Source organism: Anguilla rostrata, chromosome 2 (assembly GCF_018555375.3).
Source record: "Anguilla rostrata isolate EN2019 chromosome 2, ASM1855537v3, whole genome shotgun sequence".
In the NCBI taxonomy this organism is placed as follows: domain Eukaryota; kingdom Metazoa; phylum Chordata; class Actinopteri; order Anguilliformes; family Anguillidae; genus Anguilla; species Anguilla rostrata.
The window spans coordinates 69,249,854-69,271,749 of record NC_057934.1 but is presented as its reverse complement, the minus strand read 5'-3'; the positions used below and the strand labels follow the sequence as shown (position 1 = coordinate 69,271,749).

General features: G+C 44.0%; 1 protein-coding gene across 5 annotated transcripts in view; it reads left to right on the top strand.

Annotated features, from left to right (window-relative positions):
- The first annotated feature begins 214 nt into the window (after positions 1-214).
- The window catches only part of LOC135249062 (uncharacterized), a 40,294-nt gene continuing 18,612 nt past the window's right edge, over positions 215-21,896 (top strand). The window contains exons 1-2 of one of the 5 annotated variants that reach the window (XM_064324316.1): positions 215-446; positions 21,664-21,764. The gene's annotated coding sequence lies outside the window, so the exon portion shown is untranslated. Of the gene's footprint in view, positions 447-2,229; positions 2,439-5,878; positions 6,000-21,663; positions 21,765-21,896 lie in introns of those variants that run through there. The other 4 variants (XM_064324312.1, XM_064324314.1, XM_064324315.1 and 1 more) reach the window with 4 other exon arrangements.

Here is a 21,896-nt window from a genome sequence, read left to right as displayed (position 1 = left end):
GTCAATATAGCACAATATAGCACAGGTCTGTAGGGGATTAAGGTAGAGCAGGGAAACAGGTCTGAGCGCGGGGCCCCGCCCTTTCTCAGCCCCCCCTCCTCCATTCGCTACGGCACAGAGGGCGCGCCCACACTTCAGATCCGTAACCAATCACAGGCTTCATCTGGGACACAAATACACATAGTCGGGTCAGATAACCATTTCAATGATAATTGTAATCCTGAGGTCGCCATAATAGCGTATGGATTGTTCATCCGAAATTGATTAACGGACTTGTGTTTTCGAGAATCCAAAAAGGAAAATAATTACTTTGCGTTTTTTTTTTTTTTGGTCTCTATTGTCCCCTGACTGGTCACATCTGTAGTGCAATTTGAAAAGGTCTCTTTGCATTAAAACAAAGACAGAGAAAGCAAGAAAGCATCTTAAGTCAAAGGATCGATACTGAGGTAAGTAGATGTTTCGATACCACTCCTTCGGTCTCCATTACAGTCCTCCCATTAATAAATGCTCTCTGAGTTAAGCTGGGATAGCTCAACGGAAATGTGGTTACATACAAAGGCAATAATGTTCTTCAGAGTGATCATGTTGCTGCGATAAAAGTTTTATAAGCCTGACGCACTGCTTTCTTGAGCAACAAACATGGCGGCAGGAGCAGCAGCTTTCACGGAGAGGGAAAAGTAGCGGAGACGGAAGGGAAAGATGTCCTTTATTTTCGAATGCCATTGGGTGTCCTGCTACATAACCCAGCCACTGAGGATGCGCAAGCCAGTGCATTCCTAGTGCCGGGTCCCAATCCCGGATAAAATTGGGAGGGTTGCGTCAGGAAGGGCATCCAGCGTAAAAACGTGCCAAATCAAAATATGCGAATCGGATCCGCTGTGGCGACCCCTAACGGAAACCACCGAAAGAAGAAGAAGAAGAAGATCGGGTGTCCTGCTACACGGTGTCATGACATTCATTTAAAACATAAAGAGAAAAAAAAGCCTTGTGGTCAGTTCTATGTGTTAGGGGGAAGATGCGCTGAGCTCCAGGAATTCAAGACAGGAATATACTGAGTGCCTTTGTAGAGCGAAAGAGGTCAGACCAGAGTCCGTTCGCATTTTCTTTGACGGCGCTGAAGTTGATATGGATGATGCATTATGTTGGCGATGAAGGTTTGGTACATATTTTTCTTCATCAAAATTGGTCTGTGCATGCTTGCTTCCACGAATAACGCACGTCGGTCAGTTCAGGCACTGCCACATTTACACCCGATTAGTGAAAAAAACACTGGTTGTCTGGGATGTCATCTCCTCTCGAGCAAAAGCCTCTAACTCCACCGTAGAGGAGTTCATTCCACTAGCATTATTATTATTATTATTAATTACATTTATATAGCACTTTTCCAAATGCTCAAAGTGCTTTACAGTGAAGGGGAACTCACCTCACCCACCACCAATGTGTAGCACCCACCTGGGCATCAAATAAACAGAGATTTACTGTGTGGAGAAGTGAGAGAACTGGGGAACGGTGTTTGATTTGCCAGACCTCCCAGTCCTCTACAAGTACAGACGGACATGATGTTTGAGACTTTGCTGAGCGCGCAGCGATATTTGCTGTAAAGTAGCTTCGGGCTAAAATGACAAGAGCTGGAGAGAGTGATTAATTTTGGACTGTTCTCCCTGGATGGGTTATGCAACAGGGAAAGGATTTCCCCAAAACTGGATGAGTCAAAATCTTTCTAACCGCAGGCAATTTGAGACAGATCACAGACAAGACTGGACTATGCCGCTATTTAAGTTTAGTTTTCCCCCAGCCGTTACAAGGATCAATGCCTCTTTCCCTGAAATTAGATCATGGGGAATTCTGCATAATCCAACTGCCAACTTTCTCAGATTTTCCGTGGCCAAGCCACATCGCAGTGTGTATTATGTGCTGCGATTAAAATGCCATAAGCAGGAACCACCCGAGGTTGCCCGGGCCTGTGGTTGCCCGGGCCTGTCGCAGCGCAGGGGCGCCGGCTGGCGAGGTGGCACCTCCGCAGCGCTCGACCCGTGCGCTAATCGCATCGGACGAACGCAAAAAGGAGAAACGTTTCACGGGTCCTGCACGTCGTTCTTCTTTTCACCTCCCGCTGCGCTCCTTGCTGTGCTCTATCTCCTTTGAAGCACTTAATGGGAACAGGCCACTTCCTTCCCCTGTGAGACCCTGCAGCTACATCCTCTCGTGGAAGCGGTCCAGCCCAGTAAGCGAGAGCGAAAGTGCAGAAAGACGCACTGCGCTGTCTCTGCCCCCTTGACCAGGGTAGACCGTTTTTTTTTTTTTTTACTCTCCTTCGAGCGCGACCGACTTCCGACCCGTCAGTTTCGCCCGCGCGAGATGAGCCGGACGACTGCGTGACGGACAGAAAGGTGCGTGTGTTTCCGTGGATACAACCTGGTGGCACTTGAAGCCCAAAGGTATTTGTGCTTGATCGCATGTACACATGGCTAGGCTAGCGTGTTTAGCACGAGGGGTCAACCTTATTAACACACCTGTGCGTCTGTTCAAGTAATTGCCTGCGATAGACTCGAGACCACTAGAGAGTACTAAGCTGTTCTGTTTTTTTTTTGTTTTTTGTTTTATTTTCATTTCTGTCTTTGCTTCTCAGATTGATTGTACACTCGGTCCTTAGCAGACGCAGTTAGACATGATAAGAGTGAACGGGTTTGAAATGAGTGTTGGAATTAGGGGAGGAATAAGGGGAAGAAGATGTAAGACAGGAAAGACCATAATCCCCTTACACAGCAGAGTGCCGATCCAGGCAGTATATTCTACCTTTTTGGCCTTTTTGGCCGAGTGGAAACCAGAAAAAGCCTTATCTTACAAAACAACAAATATTTCTTCACATCGTTCAGACCAACCAGTACCTAGACTTTTCAAGCCAGCTCAGAAAACACTGTCTTCCTCTATATCTAAGATCTGTAAACACTAGAAAGAAAGTGATTTCCAGGCAGGATGTTTGCAGTATCCATTAGTGTGCCCTCATCGGCCTTGCCTGGTTGCCAGTCGTTTGGTTTTTCACTAAATGTTTGCTTGCTTCTGATACGGAGTCTTGATTCCATGGTTACGTTGTGGAACTGCATATTACAACTGTGCATGACTCAGGGCATAGCCATAAATATATGCGTTTGATAGCATGCTGTAAAGCAATTTCAGTTGAAATTCATGTTATAGATTGGCAAGTAATTTTGTTGCTATTGTATGTTGTTGCCTTACCCCTGCATTCAATCAGAAACGCAAGAGGAGCTGAAGAGAACAATTAAATCTAAATAAATAAATGTACTCAGTTGATATTCAGTCAACCTTTTTCATAAAGGCTCAAAGGAAATGATGTTGAATGAAAGTAAAGGTATTATACCTGGGAATGGGATCTTTCTTTTTTTTTTTTTACAGTAAAACATCAAAATAAAACTCTCAAAAGAATCCGTGGTTTTCCCCTCTCAAAAAGGCCATAAATAATAAAAGGCACGATGTATTCACATTAATAGAACAGCTGTAAGGGCACGTCCCGCAATTCATTTGGTATGATCCTGTCATGCTTGCAGGTACATGCAGTATTACAGGAATAAAGCATTTAGCTAACATAGCTGCTTCCCGGTTTTGGGTTTTGGTTTTTACAGTTATTTAGATTCAGTAATGAATAGGAAAGTTTGCAATTATTCATGAAGCCAGAAACAAACTTATACAGCCTAAACAAGCTAGCCACTTCCTGTAAATACTCCTGCAAACTCCCCACACAAGGTAGCTGCTAAATCATAACATCGTTCGAAATTCGCTCAAACACCCGGAGCTAGGGAATCAATTATTACGGACTTGCTTTTACAAATCAAGTAGTTCAAATTCACTGCATCTCACCATCCCGTAGAACCCCTTATTTCCTTGAAGGTGTGTGTGGCCTAGCAAAAGCATCAGAGTGGAGTGCAGTCCAAACACTGCTCAACCTTCTAGTGAACAAATCTCAGAATATTTCTGGAACGTAAGGGAAATTAGCATAAAGGTTCTCCGTGTGCACATTTGTTCCGTTTCTTTGATTTTCCTTGAATGTTATTTTTCATTTGTCACAAGCAGTATCACGAAAGACCTAGAATATTATTCAGCTTTGTTATGTAAGTTTAAAAATAATTATAATTGTGGGTAGTCATTAATGTTAATCTCATCGGGAATGTTAGAAATTAATTTTAAACAAATTTACCATTTCAGTACTTTTATACAGAGCATTCTTAAAATGTATCTGACATTACCTAAGCAATTTCTTTTTATGCCGTTATAAAAAAAAAACGGGGGTGTTGCCAGTGAGTTTGTATGCAATTCCTGGAATGTTCTTTGGAACAATAAATATGTTGCAAGAGAACAGTTTCTCTATTAGATAAGTTTACTGCTATTTGTATTCATTCGGCTGCATTGTTTTATAATGGACGTACACGGCAAAAAGAAAAAAAACTGTAACAATGGAATTAATAACTCATGCTTGAGCTATGACTGGTGTTTATGATATATTTATAAATATTCCCATGCATCATGGCATGTTTGAAATGAATCCAAAGTTCAAAGGACTTTGTTTATACGATTTCTTATAAGAGTCCTGTTTGTGTAATCTCATGGAAATATTTTAACAGCTTGTAGTGGACGCAGGTTTACTGATGATTTCTTGTCATCTTTGTTTTGGTGACCAGCTCCAAAATACACTCACAGAGTGCTAATGGGGGTTATAAGGACTTGAGAATAAATCCAAGTGTACCAAAGGATGCTTTCAGTCTCTATAGATACAGTGAACCAAGCATGTCCTCATGTTTTTCTATTTAACATCAAATGCAGCCTGTCTTGACTAGCATGCTTTTGCCCAATGGCAATTTAAAATACATATTGGTGTCAAATAATAATAATTTTAAACAGACTGAGAGGCAGAGGCGTCACTAGGGGGGGTGCGGGGGGTGCGGACCGCACCGGGTGACACCATCAGAGGGGGGTGACACTGAAATGACTGGCAATAAATTTTTTGTGCAGTGTTTTGTGCAGCGACGAGTTGAAACAGCTAATTTCTCCGATGCAGTTTACTGCCGGTTGATTTAATTAGCGGTATGAATGTGACGAGAAGCGCTTCGTCGTTTGAATGCATAACACAGTTGCCCTTGACCAGGGCACTGGCCTCAGAACTGGAGTTGGTCCCCGGGCGCTGCACTGTGGCTGCCCTCTGCTCCTAAGTAACTAGGATGGGTCAAATGCAGAGGAAAGTACCCAGGGTTCATAAAGATTCTATATCTACAGTAGTGTGAAAGTCTTGCACCTAGATTTTAAATATATATAGATATATTGTCTTAGATTTATTTTTTTCTGCATTAGTGTGTCATGAAAGAACAATTAGATTTCAAACAGATTCCAAAAAAAAATTTTACAGATACATTTTTGTATTTTGTTAAATAAAGTAATATTTTAAGTAATAGACTACTTTTCAGATAAACACTTGATCAAGGGTCTCTGGGATTACCTGGAGAGCCAGAAGCAAGAGAAACAGCCAAAATCTGCAGAAGAACTGTAGCAAGTTCTCCAAAATGCTTGGAACAATCTACCAGCCAATTTTCTTATAAAACTGCCGGACAGTGTACCATGAGAATTGATGTAGTTTTAAAGGCAAAGGATGGTCACACCAAACATTGATTTTATTTAGTTTTTAACTATTTACTGCTCTTTATATTATTTTTTCGATATTTATAACCTTTAATTTCATTATTTTTGAAAGCATCATAGCTGTACAGCATTTTTTTTTGCAGGTGCCTAAGACTTTTGCACAGTAATGTATCTTATCTTATATATCTTATCTTAACAAGCAATTCCTTGCCCCCCCCCCAACAGCATCCTGTGACAAGTACCAACAGCACACCCCCCCCCCACCAACGGTCGACCGCACTGGGGTGTCACCAACCCCTAGTGACGCCACCGCTGAGAGGAAAAGGCGTTAATTCGACGGGGCCCTCCCACAGGTGCTGTATTTTACGTGAAATGTGTATGAGTCGATTTAACAGTCATGGTTTTGTGCTCGGTACCCCGCCACAACAATAACTAACGAGACCTTTTCGAATGCCTCTTTCTCGGAAGATATTTGCGCATATAGGGGTCACAGGGGCGCCACAGCGATAGGGGCGACGTAGCTCAGGAGGTAAGACCGATTGTCTGGCAGTCGGAGGGTTGCCGGTTCAAACCCCGCCCTGGGCATGTCGAAGTGTGCTTGAGCAAGACACCTAACCCCTAACTGCTCTGGCGAATGAGAGGCATCAATTGTAAAGCGCTTTGGATAAAAGCGCTATATAAATGCAGTCCATTACCATTACAGTCCATTACAGTGGCTATAGGCCATGTTGTTTTAAGCACCCCAGAAAATGGCGAGCCGTTGCAACGAGCAGCGCTAACGGACGAAGCCGTTAATTCTGAAGTGCGACGTGCCGTTAGTAGAGACATCGGGAGGCTGGGGGTTTGGCAGGCGCTTTCCGGGATGCTTACCCATTCCTACGCGCTCAACGTTTTGCCGTCGCGAAAAAGGATACATTTATTTTTAATTCGTCAATTATTAAAAGGATAATAATAATAATAATAAAATAATAAACTTTATTTATATAGCGTATTTCGAACACAAAGTGCCGATCAATGTGCTTTACAGAGAGGTAAACGAGTAAATAAAAATAACAGTGAAACACACAAAAGGACAGTGAAATACACAAATATGTAAAATAGCAATAAAATGATAATAACATGAAATAATCACAACAGTGAATATATAAATAAATAACAAGAGAATTAAAAAATGATGTATCAGTGAAAGTAATTCTCACTGCAGGGTTTTGTCAGTGCTCCAACCTGTGGTGCTGGTGAGTCTTTCAGATGCAATGTCAGGGAGAGATCTGAAGATGAGGACCCAAATTAGTACCCAAGGGGGATCTTGGCATGCCCCTGGATATATAACATGTGGTGACAATGTTATTTCACAGTTGCTTGGAACATTTTGTTGGGAAATTGGACAAAATAAAAATGAACATGGACATAACATGAGAAAACATGTTGATATTAACCATTTCCATTGTTTGAGTTGTAATTACCATAAATGGAACCCCAAAAGATCAAATTAAATACAGTAAGTACAGACATTTGTTTTTCAAAATAAGAGCGGCAGTGGGTATACATAAAGAGAAAATGTTGCACATAATAGGGATGTAGACCTAGTATCTACATCACACCCGTCGAACCCCAGTGGTTTCCAGGGTGTTTTTCTTGACCAGTGGCTCACTTAACTCCTTGATTGGCTAAATAATTCACACACCTGGTTTTCAAATGGTTAAACTCAAACCAAAAAAAACCCGCAGAGAGCTGCAACCTCGGAATTTATTTCGACAACCCTGAGCTGCACGCACAGGGATAATGCATTGCCTTCGCATTGCCATCTTTCACAGATTTACGCTCATATGTACTGTCAGAAAAGTTGTGACGGATAACTGATGTGGAGATTTCAGGCCAACCGTATATCGCCCGAAATAAATCTCAGACGCCACAGTCTGCGAAGCGTCGCCACGGTTCCCAGCGTGAGTCGCCCGTGCCCTTGAGAAGGTCGCGCCAGCGTAGTACCCGTGGACTCCGAGAGGGACCAAACAGCCCTCTCTTCCCCTGCTTCAAGATTAAGATGCGGGGCATAACCAGCACTCCTACCCCCCAAACATCCCCCCCCTCCACCTCCAATCCCCCCCCCCCCCGCCTCCCGCCCCCCCATTCCCGCACATGGAAATGGGAAATAAAATAAAATAAATAAAGCTTGGCAAGCCGGCAGGATGCATGGAGAACACTCACACGCAGTGCCAGGTTTCAGTAAATCATTGCAGATGAGGGGATGGGGGTGGGCGGTTAACACCCTGGCCTGTGAATCCCCACAGCGGGGGGGGACAGAGACAAAAATGTCTAATAGTCAACAAGCCAAGACGGATGACTGAGGGCGCCGTTGCTATAGCAGCCAGTGGAACTTCTGAAGCTTGAGGCGAACGCTGTGCTCCTTTCTCGCCCTTCCCGTGCCCCCCCCGGGGGCCAGGCGGCCGACGTTCGCCCCGAGCGGAGCTGGAGGGGAGGTTCTGGGGGGGGGGTGCGGCGAATCTAAACGGGTTCCTGCTGGGAGGATATCCTGCATTGGGGCTGTGAAATTGCCCCCGCGACGAGAGGGCAGGCAGCTGTACATCTCGTTCGTTTCGCTGGACGACGTCCAGCACCGACCGCTGCACGCTGGTGGAAGCACTTATTTAGAGAACAAATGAGCCACAATCATCATTATCTCGCCGCTGTTTGCTCATTGCGGTGCTATTCTCCATTTTACACAGAATCACACACACACAGTAGAAACTAGGCGGTAGACTGGCTGGTGTGAAAGATGATAGAGGAGGACTGAAATAGGTCACTGCAGTGGCCCACAGTGAAAGATCTCTGTTGAAAGAGAGTGCAGGAATTGGGGGGGGGGGGGTCAGTGGGGGGCTGTCATTCTCCCTGTGCTCGTCCATGTCAAGCACAGAGACTAAGCACACTGCTCTCACACACTCTCCTCACACACTTCTCTCACACACTGCTCTCATACACTGCTCTCACACACTCTACTCACACACTGTCCTCACACACTGCTCTCATACACTGTCCTCACACACATCTCTCACACACTCTCCTCACACACTCTCCTCACACACTGCTCTCACCAATAATGGCGTAGCTCACGATCGACCACATTGTCTCACAGCTCGTTGAGCTGGTAATCGTCTGCTCTGAGGCTTCATCGGACATGTCGATCAGAGCGGTGTACGTGTTCAGCTGGCTTACCGATACGGGCTTCTCACGTGCAAAGGTCACTGTTGTGTGAAGTTATTGCACTCTCTCAGATCGGGAGAAAAAAATCTGAAAGCCCAACTCACAACACTTAATCCAGAGGTTATGGGTATTTAACTCTTCACTCAAAGCCACATGTCTAATCTGGCACTCACATCCAAGCAATCTAAACACCCAGCAATCCGTTTGCCTTACCTTATTTGTGTCACAATAAGGCTACTAACTAATACCCAGGTAAAGAATGACAGGCATATCAACGCGTCTCTTTTTGTTATCCAATGATATCTTCTTTAAATTTGTGCAGTTTTCCTGCACATGATTCTTCTCGTGTCGAGTCAGAATTTCGTTTTTCTAATAAAAAACATTGCCTGTGTGTGAAAAGGATCGGAGTTCAAGCAAGAATAAACGACTGGATTAATTTTCTAAAGGATTCCACTTACAACTGAACAGCAACTGCAAGCAGCGGGATGACAACTTTCATTGGACGCAGAGAATAGTCGTTCACTGATGAGTGAACAGATAGACACATAATAATAAACAAACACTAACGGGCAATCCGTTCACCAAAGCAAACACTTCCCAACTTCTGATGGCCAGCATTGTCACAAATGTCTTTACCAAGTCCATTTTTTAGTGTGAACAACAATTGGCAGATTGGCAGAATGTGTGATCTCCTCTAAGCTCATTTCAGAGGCATAATTCCATATTAAACACAGCAGTGTACGCTCACAGCCAACATCAAAGTCTCAAATTTTAGCTGGAAGATTACAGGCGGTCTCAACAAACAGCAACACCATTTGCATAGGCATTTTGAAAAAAAGACAAAACCAGAATCTGAGTTATCCGTTCGCCTAGAGATTACTGGGAATTACAAGAAGGATTATTTAAATTACTCGTGGTTGATTTTTTCTCATGGATCCAGCTCCGCGTTCGTCTGCACGCTAGCGGCACAGAAACAAGTCGGCAAGTTCTCCGCTCGAGCTGCGCGCGTGCGCAACGAAGAACAAGACCAGCCGCATCTCAGCGTGTTCTCAGGGACCAGAACCTGGCGGGCACTGCATCCATCTATCCGGTCCTTTCAGCACTGCAGCCGGCGGCTCGAGGTCAGTGAACTCAAGCAGAGAGGTCAACAGGAACGTCCGCAGAGACGCCCCCCGCACGTGCACACCAGCGCAAAAAGATCACGCAGACAGGTCATTCGGACTGTCTGGGATCACCAGTCACAGACAAACTAGAGCGCGTTCAGGAATACATCACGGCTGGACTCGAATACCCCAACGATCTTGCCTCCGCTGCGTAACCCGGAAAGGCGGGTCACGGATTGACATGTCTCTGAATAAATTTTTAAAAAGTCCTGATATCTATTCGGAACTAAACCATCCCTTGTTCCCCTGAGAGAACCCCTCGGCAGGAAAAAATCTTTAGTAGTTTTCTCAGTTCATCCCTTTTGTGAATTTAAAAAGTCAGGCTCTCAGTCAGATCCTTTTTAGTCAGCCTTTGCTTGCCTGAGGAGATTAAACCTCTTAAGTCTTTCATTGTAACTCCTACATTTCATTCCAGGAATCAATTTAGTTGCTCTTCCTTATATTTTTTTTAAAAAGCTTTTTTAAAAATCTTATTATTTTTTTTTGTATGGTTCCCAGTACGGCACACAGTACTCTGTGGTCTGACAAAGACATTATATAGCATGAACATAACCTTGTCCTTATGTTCAATAAATCTAGCAATAGATATCCCAGCGTGCACTTGGTCTTTTTATGGCTGCAGCACAATAGCTTGATTCTGAATGACTTTGATTGACTGCTGCTCTAATTCTACTAAGCTAAACTGGACTCATGCTAGTTTTGTCCAATTTCCCATAGATGGACTGCATTTTATATAGCGCTTTTATCCAAGGCGCTTTACAACTGATGCCTCTCATTCACCCATTCACACACACACTCACACACCAACGGTGAAAGGCTGCCATGCAAGGTGCCAATCAGCTTGTTGGGAGCAATTAGGGGGTTAGGTGTCTTGCTCAGGGATACTTCGACACGCCCAGGGCGGGGGATCGAACCGGCAACTCTCAACTGACAAACAACCGCTCTTACCTCCTGAGCTATGTCGCCCCCATAGTATACGCCTGTCTTCATTAGGATACGGTACATCATTAAGTGAATAATTTCTTCCGCTACTTTCACTTGTTCCATTTATGAATGAAGATGAGGAGGGTTTTGGGCTGGGGGCTGCCTGTTTGTTTGTGTTGTGGGGGGTATTTCAATGCTGAATGCGTACAATTAATTATCCGTGACTTGTCATATTTTAAAAAAAAAAAATTTTCATATTGGATCCGAAAAAAAAGAATACTTCTACCTTAAATTAAATTAAAATGTACAAATTAATATTTAATAACGCTGAATGTCAGTTGCCAGGTTTCCACCCACTTGTAGATCCCCTAAGATGTATTCTCACCCATCGCATTGAGCTCAGAGCCAAGGCTGAAAGCTGGCAGTGAACCAGGGTTGCAGTCTAAATAGATTATGCCAAAAAAAAAAAAAAATCATAATGTGAAAAACATTGTGATCATTGCACGTGTATTGCTTATTAATCACAATCATTGGTTGTTCTGTAAGTGATCCATTTTTATTTTTAAAATTCCAATTATGGGATATCAAAAATAAAGTAAACTATATTGGTCAAATACTATTGGTTTCTAAAACCTATCTAACAACAAGGGCACATACAGTATAATTGGTCTAAAATATGGCATCACTGTAGACATTTTAAAGCAATATGCTAGCTAGTTAAAATAGGTAGATACAATTATTTTCAGTTATTGCTACTAAAGGGGTTTCTCCAAGCTATTTAATCATGGGGTACACTTAATTTTTTTCACAGAAGGCTTCCACATATTGTCTTATTTATGGCTGTGTAAATAATGATAAAGTAAAATCTGTTTGGTGATATTTGTCAAATGAGGTTAGATTTATCAACTGACTTGGTGAGGACTAGATGAGGGTTAGTTATGTCCTAATATTTAAAACCATGGGATTTCAAAGCGAGTGTACATTGTTTTTCACATCCCTGTATATACCACGACTACCTAGGTGAAGTTTGTGGAACTTGCAAGATGTGGATTAATGTCATTTCATCCACACAACGAGCACAATGTTTTTCCTGCTGCGGTCATAAAAACAGGCAAGTGTGAACTAATACAGAGCAGGATCTGTCAGGGTCTTGAAAAAAACAAGCAAACATGAACAGTTGTGTGTTTATACCTGCTGAGGTGTGGTGGCATTCTCGGCTATAGTGTCTTCCCAGTTCTCAAAGTGTTTCCCTTTGTATGAATTCAATTGATCCATTCTCTATTAAAATGAATAGGCCTCCTGTTGAAGCAAATGTCACTGGCATTACATTACATTACATTACATTACAGGCATTTGGCAGACGCTCTTATCCAGAGCGACGTACAACAAAGTGTATTACAAAGTGCCGAAATACCATGTTTGCATACATATTGCACTAATAGTCAGTTTTTATTGGAGGAGATTTGGACAGAGCCCGAAGTACCAACAGTGACCGTGCTGGTATAATGATGGGCAGTAGCAGAAGAGAACTGTAGAAGATTTTATAGAAGATATAGAACATTCTGGAAAGTACCACATAAGAGAATTACCTCAAAGTGGATTAAATCTGGCTTCGAGGAGATGAACATGGTATGGAGTGAATGTGAAGTAAAGAAATGTAAAGTTGAAACAGGTGATTAAGATAAAGCTTCCACTGGGATATGTTGCTTGTCCTTCCAGCTCTTTTAGAATTTATACAGAATGAAAGATCCAAAAATTACGCATTGTGCTCTGTACAGCATTGGGCACATAGTCAGAGCGTTAAACGTTTTGGCAGCATTTCATTGATCCATCGTTATAAGGTCCTGAGAAGACACCCAAGCAATTTCTGGTTAAGTACCTTGTGAAGCTTGGTACAACGTGCATGTCATAAGCAGGCAAGGTGAACTCGACTTTAGGTTAAAGTCAGTTCCTTACCCACTATGCTACACTCCGTCCTAACAGCAGTAATCAGAAATATGTATCGGTTTGCCAGTGACACAAAAACTCAACGGTAAAGTAAACAATTATCATTACAGTTCATGAACATATTAATAGAATCCAGAATAATGACTTTATGAATGAGGGAGAATTGCAAATTTTGAATTGATTCTATTGTGAGTCCGACAATGTGTTGAAGTGGTAAAAGAAATTTTTTTAAAAAGAGCAAACAGCATGCTGAGTTAGATATCAAACATTACTCAGTGGAGGATATTTGTTGACTTTGTCACTTCCAGCTCTGTATCGAGTTGCACTTCACTACTGCACCAGTAGGATAAAGATGCTCAGGAAAAAGTGTCAAGGAACACAGCGGCATTGTGCTCTATACAGCAGGTGGGGCAACATAGCTCAGGAGGTAAGAGCGGTTGTCTGGCAGTCGGAGGGTTGTCGGTTCGATCCCCCGCCCTGGGCGTATGGAAGTGTCCCTGAGCAAGACACCTAACCCCTAATTGCTCTGGTGAATGTGAGGCATCAATTGTAAAGTGCTTTGGATAAACATGCTGTATAAATGCAGCCCATGTAGGTGAAATATCAGATCTGAAGGGGTTAAATCGTCTGTTCTTATCATCAAACACCATTCACTGCTCTTATTGCTTTGCTGTTGTACTTTTAATGCCGCTCACAACTTTGTTTTATCTTTCAAATGTTTTATCATTTTCGAAAATGCCATTAATTAGTCCTCTGCAATCACTGTCAATTACAATGCTTTTCACAAAGGCACGCTGAACATGACTGCTGCGCCTGTTGGACTGGCATCGATTGGTTCCCTCAACACATTTCATTTTGCCGTAGGAACATTGACCATAATTCTCCTTAATCACATGACAAATTATTTCAGCACTTCATTTGGAACGGTATGCCACGTGTATAAATATAAATTTCCAACAAGGCAGGAATAAAAATCTAACTTGAATCTTTCCGAAAGTGCCCCGCGGTTTTCCAGGGTAATGATCTGCGCTCGCTGCTCCACACACAACGATCGGTGTTGCCTGTTGCCGCCTCGCCGCTTGTTTGAGAATAAAGATGGCCTGTTGCCAGGCAACACCACGGAGGGGTTTTCACCTGGCGCACCTGAGCGGTTGCCGTCACACCTGCAGCCTGCAGGCGCGGCTTTCGCCCAGTCCGCACGGGCCTTTCATCCTGGCGCTACGGCGGGAGGAGCAAATCGTTTCAAAAACGCCGGCGGGGGGAAACGGAGTAGAGACAAACCCGGGGATCGGAACCATAAAAAGTTAAGCTGACTTTCAAAATCAGCATAGCTACATACGTAACTGTAGGCAGCTGAATTATGGGTCTCCCCTGCAGAGTGTTCTTAAACGTGGACATTTTCTAGCGAATGAAAGAAGGTGATGAACGGGCAAGCTCAACAGGAGAACATTTTCTCGGCTGTTCAAAAAAATAATTTAAAAATATATTTTTTATTACTTTTTCCTCTTAAGTAAATGTCACTTCTAAATGAAAAATAGACTGTTATTTATCAAGTTAACTGGGTGATGCCATATAATGCGTTATTGTGGGTCATTACAGCTTCACACAGAATTTATTAGCATGGAGGCGTTTGTTTATTCACGTCGTATTTACCATATTTAGTTTGCCCCCGGGAGTCATTATGAAGTTCATGTGTTACATAAGTGACACAGTCAGTTGCTGCAGTGGTGAGCCATGACAGAGTCAGCTGTGGTAAGCTGAGGTTACATAAGAGCGGGAACAATGCTGTAGAGGAAATAACAAAGGTCGGTACGAAGCAGCGTGCTGCGCTTCGCACGGCATGCTCGAAACTACACGGTACGCACTGCTGCTCCCTTTGATATATTACATTCCCGTTATTCTTAGTTGTTGAAAACGCCATAGAATCATTACGTTCGACAGTCATTGGCCGGAAGTCATGAGTAGAATTTTTAAAAGCATTCGTTATTTATTTATTTAAGATCCCCATTAGCAATACACAGTGTGCAGCTAATCTTCCTGGGGTCTGAACATAAAATACATACAGTACATACAAGCTTGTATAGTGAGACATAAAATCAAACAAACAGACAGAATAGTACGAAACAGTAACATTATAAAAAATGAAATAAATAATGAAGAATAATAAATAAGTAATAAATGAAGAATAATAATCATTTTAAATATATATATACACTGTTCAGATGCTTATACAAGGACAACTAAGTTAAGCCACCTTATGTAAAAAAAAGAAAGAAAAAAAATCAATTTGTGTATTTAATAACGGAGTTCATCTTCAAAGCTTTGAGCCGTGGTTATAAATACCTGAGTGCAGATTACAGACATGAAGGTGGTATTTATGTTTAAGTGTGTGTGTGTGTGTGTGTGTGTGTGTGTGTGTTTGTGTGTGTGTGTGTGAGTGTGTGTGTGTGAGAGTGTATGCGTGAGTGTGTTTGTGTGTGTGTGTGAGAGAGTGTGTGTGTGTGTCTGTGTGTGTGTGTGTGAGAGAGTGTATGTGTGAGTGTGTTTGTGTGTGTGTGAGAGAGAGTGTGTGTGTGTGTGAGAGTGTATGTGTGAGTGTGTTTGTGTGTGTGTGTGAGAGAGTGTGTGTGTGTGTGAGAGTGTATGTGTGAGTGTGTTTGTGTGTGTGTGTGTGAGAGAGTGTGTGTGTGCCTATCCGCGTGTATGTACGTGTGCGCGGGTATGCTGCCTATGTGTGCAAGTAGGTTTGAGTACCGTCCAGTCATTCCGCCATTTTTGCCAGATGATTTTTTACATGCTTTTTAAAAGTATACTTGCTATTGACACTTGAAATTATATACTTTGGCAGTGAATTTCATATTGAGATTGATCTGTAACTGATGGTCTGTTTAAATAGGTTAGTTCTTGGTTTGGGTAGTGCTAGGTTTGGATAAAAGCGCTATATAAATGCAGTCCATTTACCATTTACCATAGGTGACCATCGCTTGCGTCTTAACCATATTTTTTAGATACGCTTACTGACCGTTCAGCAAGGCCAGCAGATTTATCAGAGCGTATTACTGATCTAAGGAACATCAGGAGACTTAGAGAAGCCTCTTTAACAACTGAAAGCCATGAAAGGCGTGAGTGCGTTTGTATGGTACTAGTATGAATGGAGCAGCCCAGTGCCAACCAGCCCAGTGCCAACCGGGCTGCTTCATTCTGAGCAACCTGAAGTTTTTGCAAATCTTTTTTTTTTGTTGTTGCTGATGACCAGATTGACTGGACAATACTTGAGTTGCGATAAGACGAATAAGACGAATGAGTGAATTAACTTGTTTCAGTATAGTGGGTGTGTGAGATAGGATGAGCATTTTCTTGTCATACCAATCCCTCTACCCATTTTAAAAGAATACATACTGTAAAAACTGAAGGGGGGGTGGGGGAAGAAACTATGATCACAGCAATGTTCAAGTGGCTCCATCCACCACTGTAACGTATCAAACCTGGTTAGTGGAATTTTCGTTCATTACCCGTGACACAGGTGCTCTTTAATCCACAGTGAGCCGGGCAGGTAGAACATGAGCACAGGTCCTTTGGGGTCGCTCAGACCACTGAGCATCCGGGTAAGGAGCTAGTGTTTGATGGGGTTTTTTTTTTTTTTTTGGGGGGAGGGGGGTTTCAGGACCTTTAGAAAACACAATGATATAATTTTGGGGGGGGATGGATGAACATACCATAGGCTGGGTGCCCTGATTGAGTTTTGCTTTTTCATTTCGGCTGGGCTTCCCTCGCACTTGATCTTAATTTTCTCATACCAGCATTCACTCTCCCTGTCTGCCAGCAAATAGACATATTTGAGCACTGGGAAGTGGCGCAGGCTCACCATTTCCTATCTGTGCTCAGCGTGCCTTCTGTCAACATCAGCTCATTGCCTTGTACTTCACTTCACTTTTTTTTTCTTCGTTTTTTTTTAGACTTAACTCCCAATATAAGGCATCCCACAACTAACATCCACATCCTTTAAACTGATAACTGATGTACTAATAGAAAAGACGAAACACACATTGCAAACCTCTGCAGTATCTAATTACGGTCTGGAACAGAAAATGAGCAACAGGCCTATTATTGACGGGACTTGGGTGCACATTAATTACGTTACCGTTAGCCGTGCGGCTTCTGAGTGGTTTCGGCAGAGTCTGTCTTCTGTGCAGTCAGACGAGCGTTGCAGGCAATGCACTTCCAGCCCCAGCCTGAGCAACTGCGTCTCTCTGTTTCCCAGCTACGACTCGGTCCTGGGTCCTCGGTGATGTTACTGACGTGCCATCTCCCTTCAAGAGATCGCCACGTTATCTAGTTAAGAGCGCTACTAGACCTCAGGTCCTAGATAAGCCTATTGTTATTTACTTTCTTTTGGTTTAGTCACTGAGGTGAAATCCCACTTTTAGAATTAGTGGGTTCATAAATGTCTCCGGCTTGCTTGATGTGCAATTGAATGATTTTTGACAACCGTTGCAAAGCGGTTTGCTCTTGTGACCCTGAAGTGGAGCGGGGTGAGTTCCTTATTCTCCGCTCGGGGTTCTGGCGCAGAAGGAGAAGTTTTGCTCTGATCGAAGGACCAAGATGGCCGAGTCCTGGAGAAGGGAGGACTAAGGATTCCACGCACCTCCCATAGCTCCACCTTTTGCGTATTAAACCAAGTTTACCGTCATTCAATATTAATCAACCCGTACGGCACAAACCAATAACCGGAGAACATTTTAGAACCTTTCAGAAAGCCTGAACCAACGAAGCCGGACGCAGCTACCGCCAGCTAGCGACCGCCAGCTAGCGACCGCTTTCGTGGCCTTCGAACGCCGCCGTCGATGCGGAGGGCGATAGGACGCCGCGCCCAGAAGCTGGCAGCGTCTTCCTGCAGCTGCGCTGTGGTAATGTCAATTATCTATTCTTTGTACGTGTAAGCAAGCCGTGTGTGTACGCAGTTGCACGCCACGCTGGGTGGTTACTACGGAGAGTTGTTAATGCCCCTTTTGATAACGAAGCCTCTTCCGTGAACTACGATTCGGCAGTGCATTGATATGGATTGGCTTGCTATCTCTCTGCCCCGTGTGCCGTGACAGTAAGAAGGTTTCCATAACAATAAAATGCAAGAGTTGATATTTGTCTCTACACCCGACGCAGTTTGGAGAGTTCAGCAAACGCAGAAATTAGCTTGCCAAATTGCGTTTGTGAGGAAAAGAACAAAACGAGCAGCGGAGGGACACCATTGTCTTTGCTCTGCAATGCACGGTTTGCACTCACAGTACGTGGCCTGCGGTGTGTGCTCAGGGGTAACTGGAGCGCCCGCAAGCTGCTAACCAAAATATGGGATATCAGTTTGCCATCAGGAGGCATGTGACTGCTGCAGGCCATATGGATTCCTTTTATTTCGAACATATTGTAACTTATTTTGCATGTGTGTAACCCCTTTGGTCCCTCTCTGTAAACTGATCCTGGGTGCGGTTTTGGGCGGACACAGTGGCACAGTGGTTAGCACTGTCACCTCTCAGCCAGAAGGTTGTGGGTTCGAATCTCGGCTTGGGGCCTTTCTGTGCGGAGTTTGCGTGTTCTCCCTGTGTTCGCGTGGGTTTACTCCGGGTTCTCCGGTTTCCTCCCGCACTCAAAGACATGCATGTTAGGTGCGCTCCTGCAGGTGCCCTTGACCAAGACCACTGGCCTCAGAACTGGAGTTGGTCCCCGGGTGCTGCACTGTGGCTGCCCACTGCTCCTAAGTAACTAGGATGGGTCAAATGCAGAGGAAAATTACAAATTATCAATAAAGTATTTCTTCTTCTTCTTCTTTAGAATGTGATAGGCAGGGATAGGATAGGAAGGTTAGGGCTGGGTGGGTTTTGGGTCTGGAGGGTTTATGCATTCATCTGAAGGCAAAGAACTGATGAAATATTTATGGCCTGTGTGTTAGCTGGGTTATTATGCTGACATTTCCGTTGAGTTATGAGTTTCCTTCTCTCCAGTGTCTCTCCCTGCCAAAACATTAATAATAAAATTAAAATATTGATCATAAAAAAAACCACACAAAAATCCATCTGAGGCTGCTCCAGGAAAGGGCAGAACAGCTGTTAAATAGCACCGGGGGATAGAGGGCGGTGAAATGCACCATGATGTAGGCTGTGATTGATGGAGGCACTGGTTAGCGTAAAGATTCTTATTGAAAATCTGGACGGCCCAAAATGGCGTGACTGTTTTAAGAAGCGTGCGAAAACATGGTAAATCGTTGCCCGCACGCTGAAAAATAATGACCCAACAAGCTTCTCCCTCGCCAGTCCAGAGGAACGCGTCTCTCCTCTGGAATAGGGTTAGTGCTCTTGTCGTATGTAAGTCTGCTTTGGGGTGTGGAAAACAGTTGCCGACGCTATCTGCAGAGTGAATACTCAAGCAACAGTGCTCTTTGCACAAGTGTGAGTGGGGCAACACAAGGGCAAGGTGCAGTTCCCAATCTCAGGTGACAGAGAACAAGGGGGTGCAACTAGTCAAAAAGCAACTAAAATGGCTTTTAAATTTTTTTTTTTTTTTTAATCAAAAATGACAAAAATGTCTCAGGGTCTTAGGCGCACCGTTATGGCATTACAGGTAGCAAGTGAAATTCCGAATGGTGAAAAATAGCTTTGAAAGACAGGGTAGATGTTTTTTGTTTTTGTTTTTTGTTTTTTTTTTTTTTAACAAAAAAAAACTTGTGCCAGTGATGATTTATTGAACTTTATTTCCCCCATCCCTAAAGCCTAATGTCCTATACACCACCCCGGCCTCCCAACGGTCCCTCTCTCCGTACAGTATATGAACTTTTCTCAGAATTTGAGTTTTATGAGCGCAGTGAAGTGATGGATCTCTCCTAAATCTTTTTCACTGCCGTCTGAGCTGAGACTGTCCTGTTTTTGGTTCAGTGGACAATACAATGGCCTGGAGGCCCCAGTGCTGCTGCAAAAGCGCTTTCAATTTCTGGACAGCCAGTTCCCCCGGGGAACGAAGCAAGCGGCTATCGTTTCCTGTTTTGATTCTGTGCCATTTGATACGCCCTGTGTTGCATTCCCTGTAATTGGCCCTGTACTGTATTTTCGTGGCTACTGAACCAGTCTTCATGTACTGTATTATGTTTCTCTTGCGTTAAGTAGTTCTTCACTTGTTATGACACGCTACTGGGAACACCCCTGTGCGACGTACGGCCAAACACAGTGCCTCTGAGCTGAACAAACAACGTGAGAAGGAAGAGTTTGAAAGACAATTCCAACAACAGCATGAATTGAAATTATCCAAACAAGCATATGGACATATATATATATATGTTCACATTAATCTGACCTGACTAATGAAAAGGTGACAAAAAATGAAAAAGATTACTAAAAAGAATATAATCGGCCCTCTGCTGTGAAGGGTTCGTTCAGTGACTTTTATTCCCCCTTTTTTTCTCCCTGAAGCATGAAGAGCAGGAATTAAGTGCGCGCCTTTATTCTGACGCATTCCCCCCTTTGATCAGCCGAGCGGCTGCGGTGTTAGCCCCTTTCGATCGAGACGTCCACCGTTTTTAATCGAGTTCAAAACGCGTCGTTCAAGAGCAAGTTTGCGACGGTACCTGAGGGGGGGGAAAAAAAGAAAAAAAAACGGAACCGTTCCCCCCCGCCAGCTCCCTCCGGTCCTCGAGACGGTTCCCAGCCTCGAACGAATCGCGGCAGAACAGACAGAGGGCGACCGGGCGAGCGGGGGCCGGCACTTTGAACGCCCCGGTGCACGAAGGCCACGCCCAGTGCCGCGCTTCGTGGCGCTGAACGCTGAACGCGCTGTTAAAAGATCCTTCCCTCACTCCGGCCGAAAAACAGCGGAGGAGGAGGTCACACTGCAGAGAGACGGCCTGTTCCGACAGGCTCGGGGGCAAACACGAGCAAAAAAGCAGCGCTCTTCAAACAATGACGAAATGTTCCCGGGAGCAGCCATTTCAGAGAAATGGAAAGCAGAAGGGTTTCGTACACAGACAGCGCACAGACACGCAGCCCTTACACTACAGTACAGCACAGGCGTTCAGCAGACGCTCTTACATAACTTTTCTTTTTTTTTTTACATAGCATTTACACTGCATCCATAGTTATACAGCCGGATATATACTGAATGCAATGCAGGCTAAGTACCTTTGCTCAAGGGTTACAATGGCAGTGTCCTACCAGGGAATCGAAACTGCAAACTTTAGGTTATACTGCCGCCTCTTCATACATAAATACCACGCCAGTAATAGAGATAGGCCACATCTTCAGCATAGTTACTAACTGGGGGCGGAGATTTTTTTATTTGTTTTTTTTTTTTTTTACAGATCGCAAAGTACACAGCACAGCGTACACCATTATGGAAAGGAAAACAGTTCTGCCAGAGTAGGCCATTAGGTTCATTAAGTCCCTAATATTTGCTTTAATAACTTTGATAAAGGCGGACATGGTGGCGTGGTGGTTAGCACTGTCGCCTCACAGCATGAAGGTTGTGGGTTCAAATCTCGGCTTCTGTGCGGAGTTTGCGTGTTCTCCCCGTGTTCGCGTGGGTTTACTCCGGGTACTCCGGTTTCCTCCCACACTCAAAGACGTGCATGTTAGGTGCGCTCCTGCAGGGTACCCTTGACCAAGACCACTGGCCTCAGAACTGGAGTTGGTCCCCGGGCACTGCACTGTGGCTGCCCACTGCTCCAAAGTAACTAGGATGGGTCAAATGCAGAGGAAAATTACAAATGATCAATAAAGTATATCTTCTGCTTCTTCTTCTTCTAACACAGTGTGAGGAGCAGCAGCGAGGTCATCTGACCACTCGTGCGACCTCAGACAACCCCAAGCCGGGTCCCGGAGCTTTCTGCCCGTCTGCTGGGGGGGGAATCGGGTAAGTCTTGCATCTTCGCTCCCTTACAAGACACCGTACGAGCGAATTCGACACCCTGTTTGAGTCCACGGCTTCAGCAGAGCGTGTTCCTCTGGCGTTCCACGTGAGGCGGTCGGGTGCAGGCTACAGCCA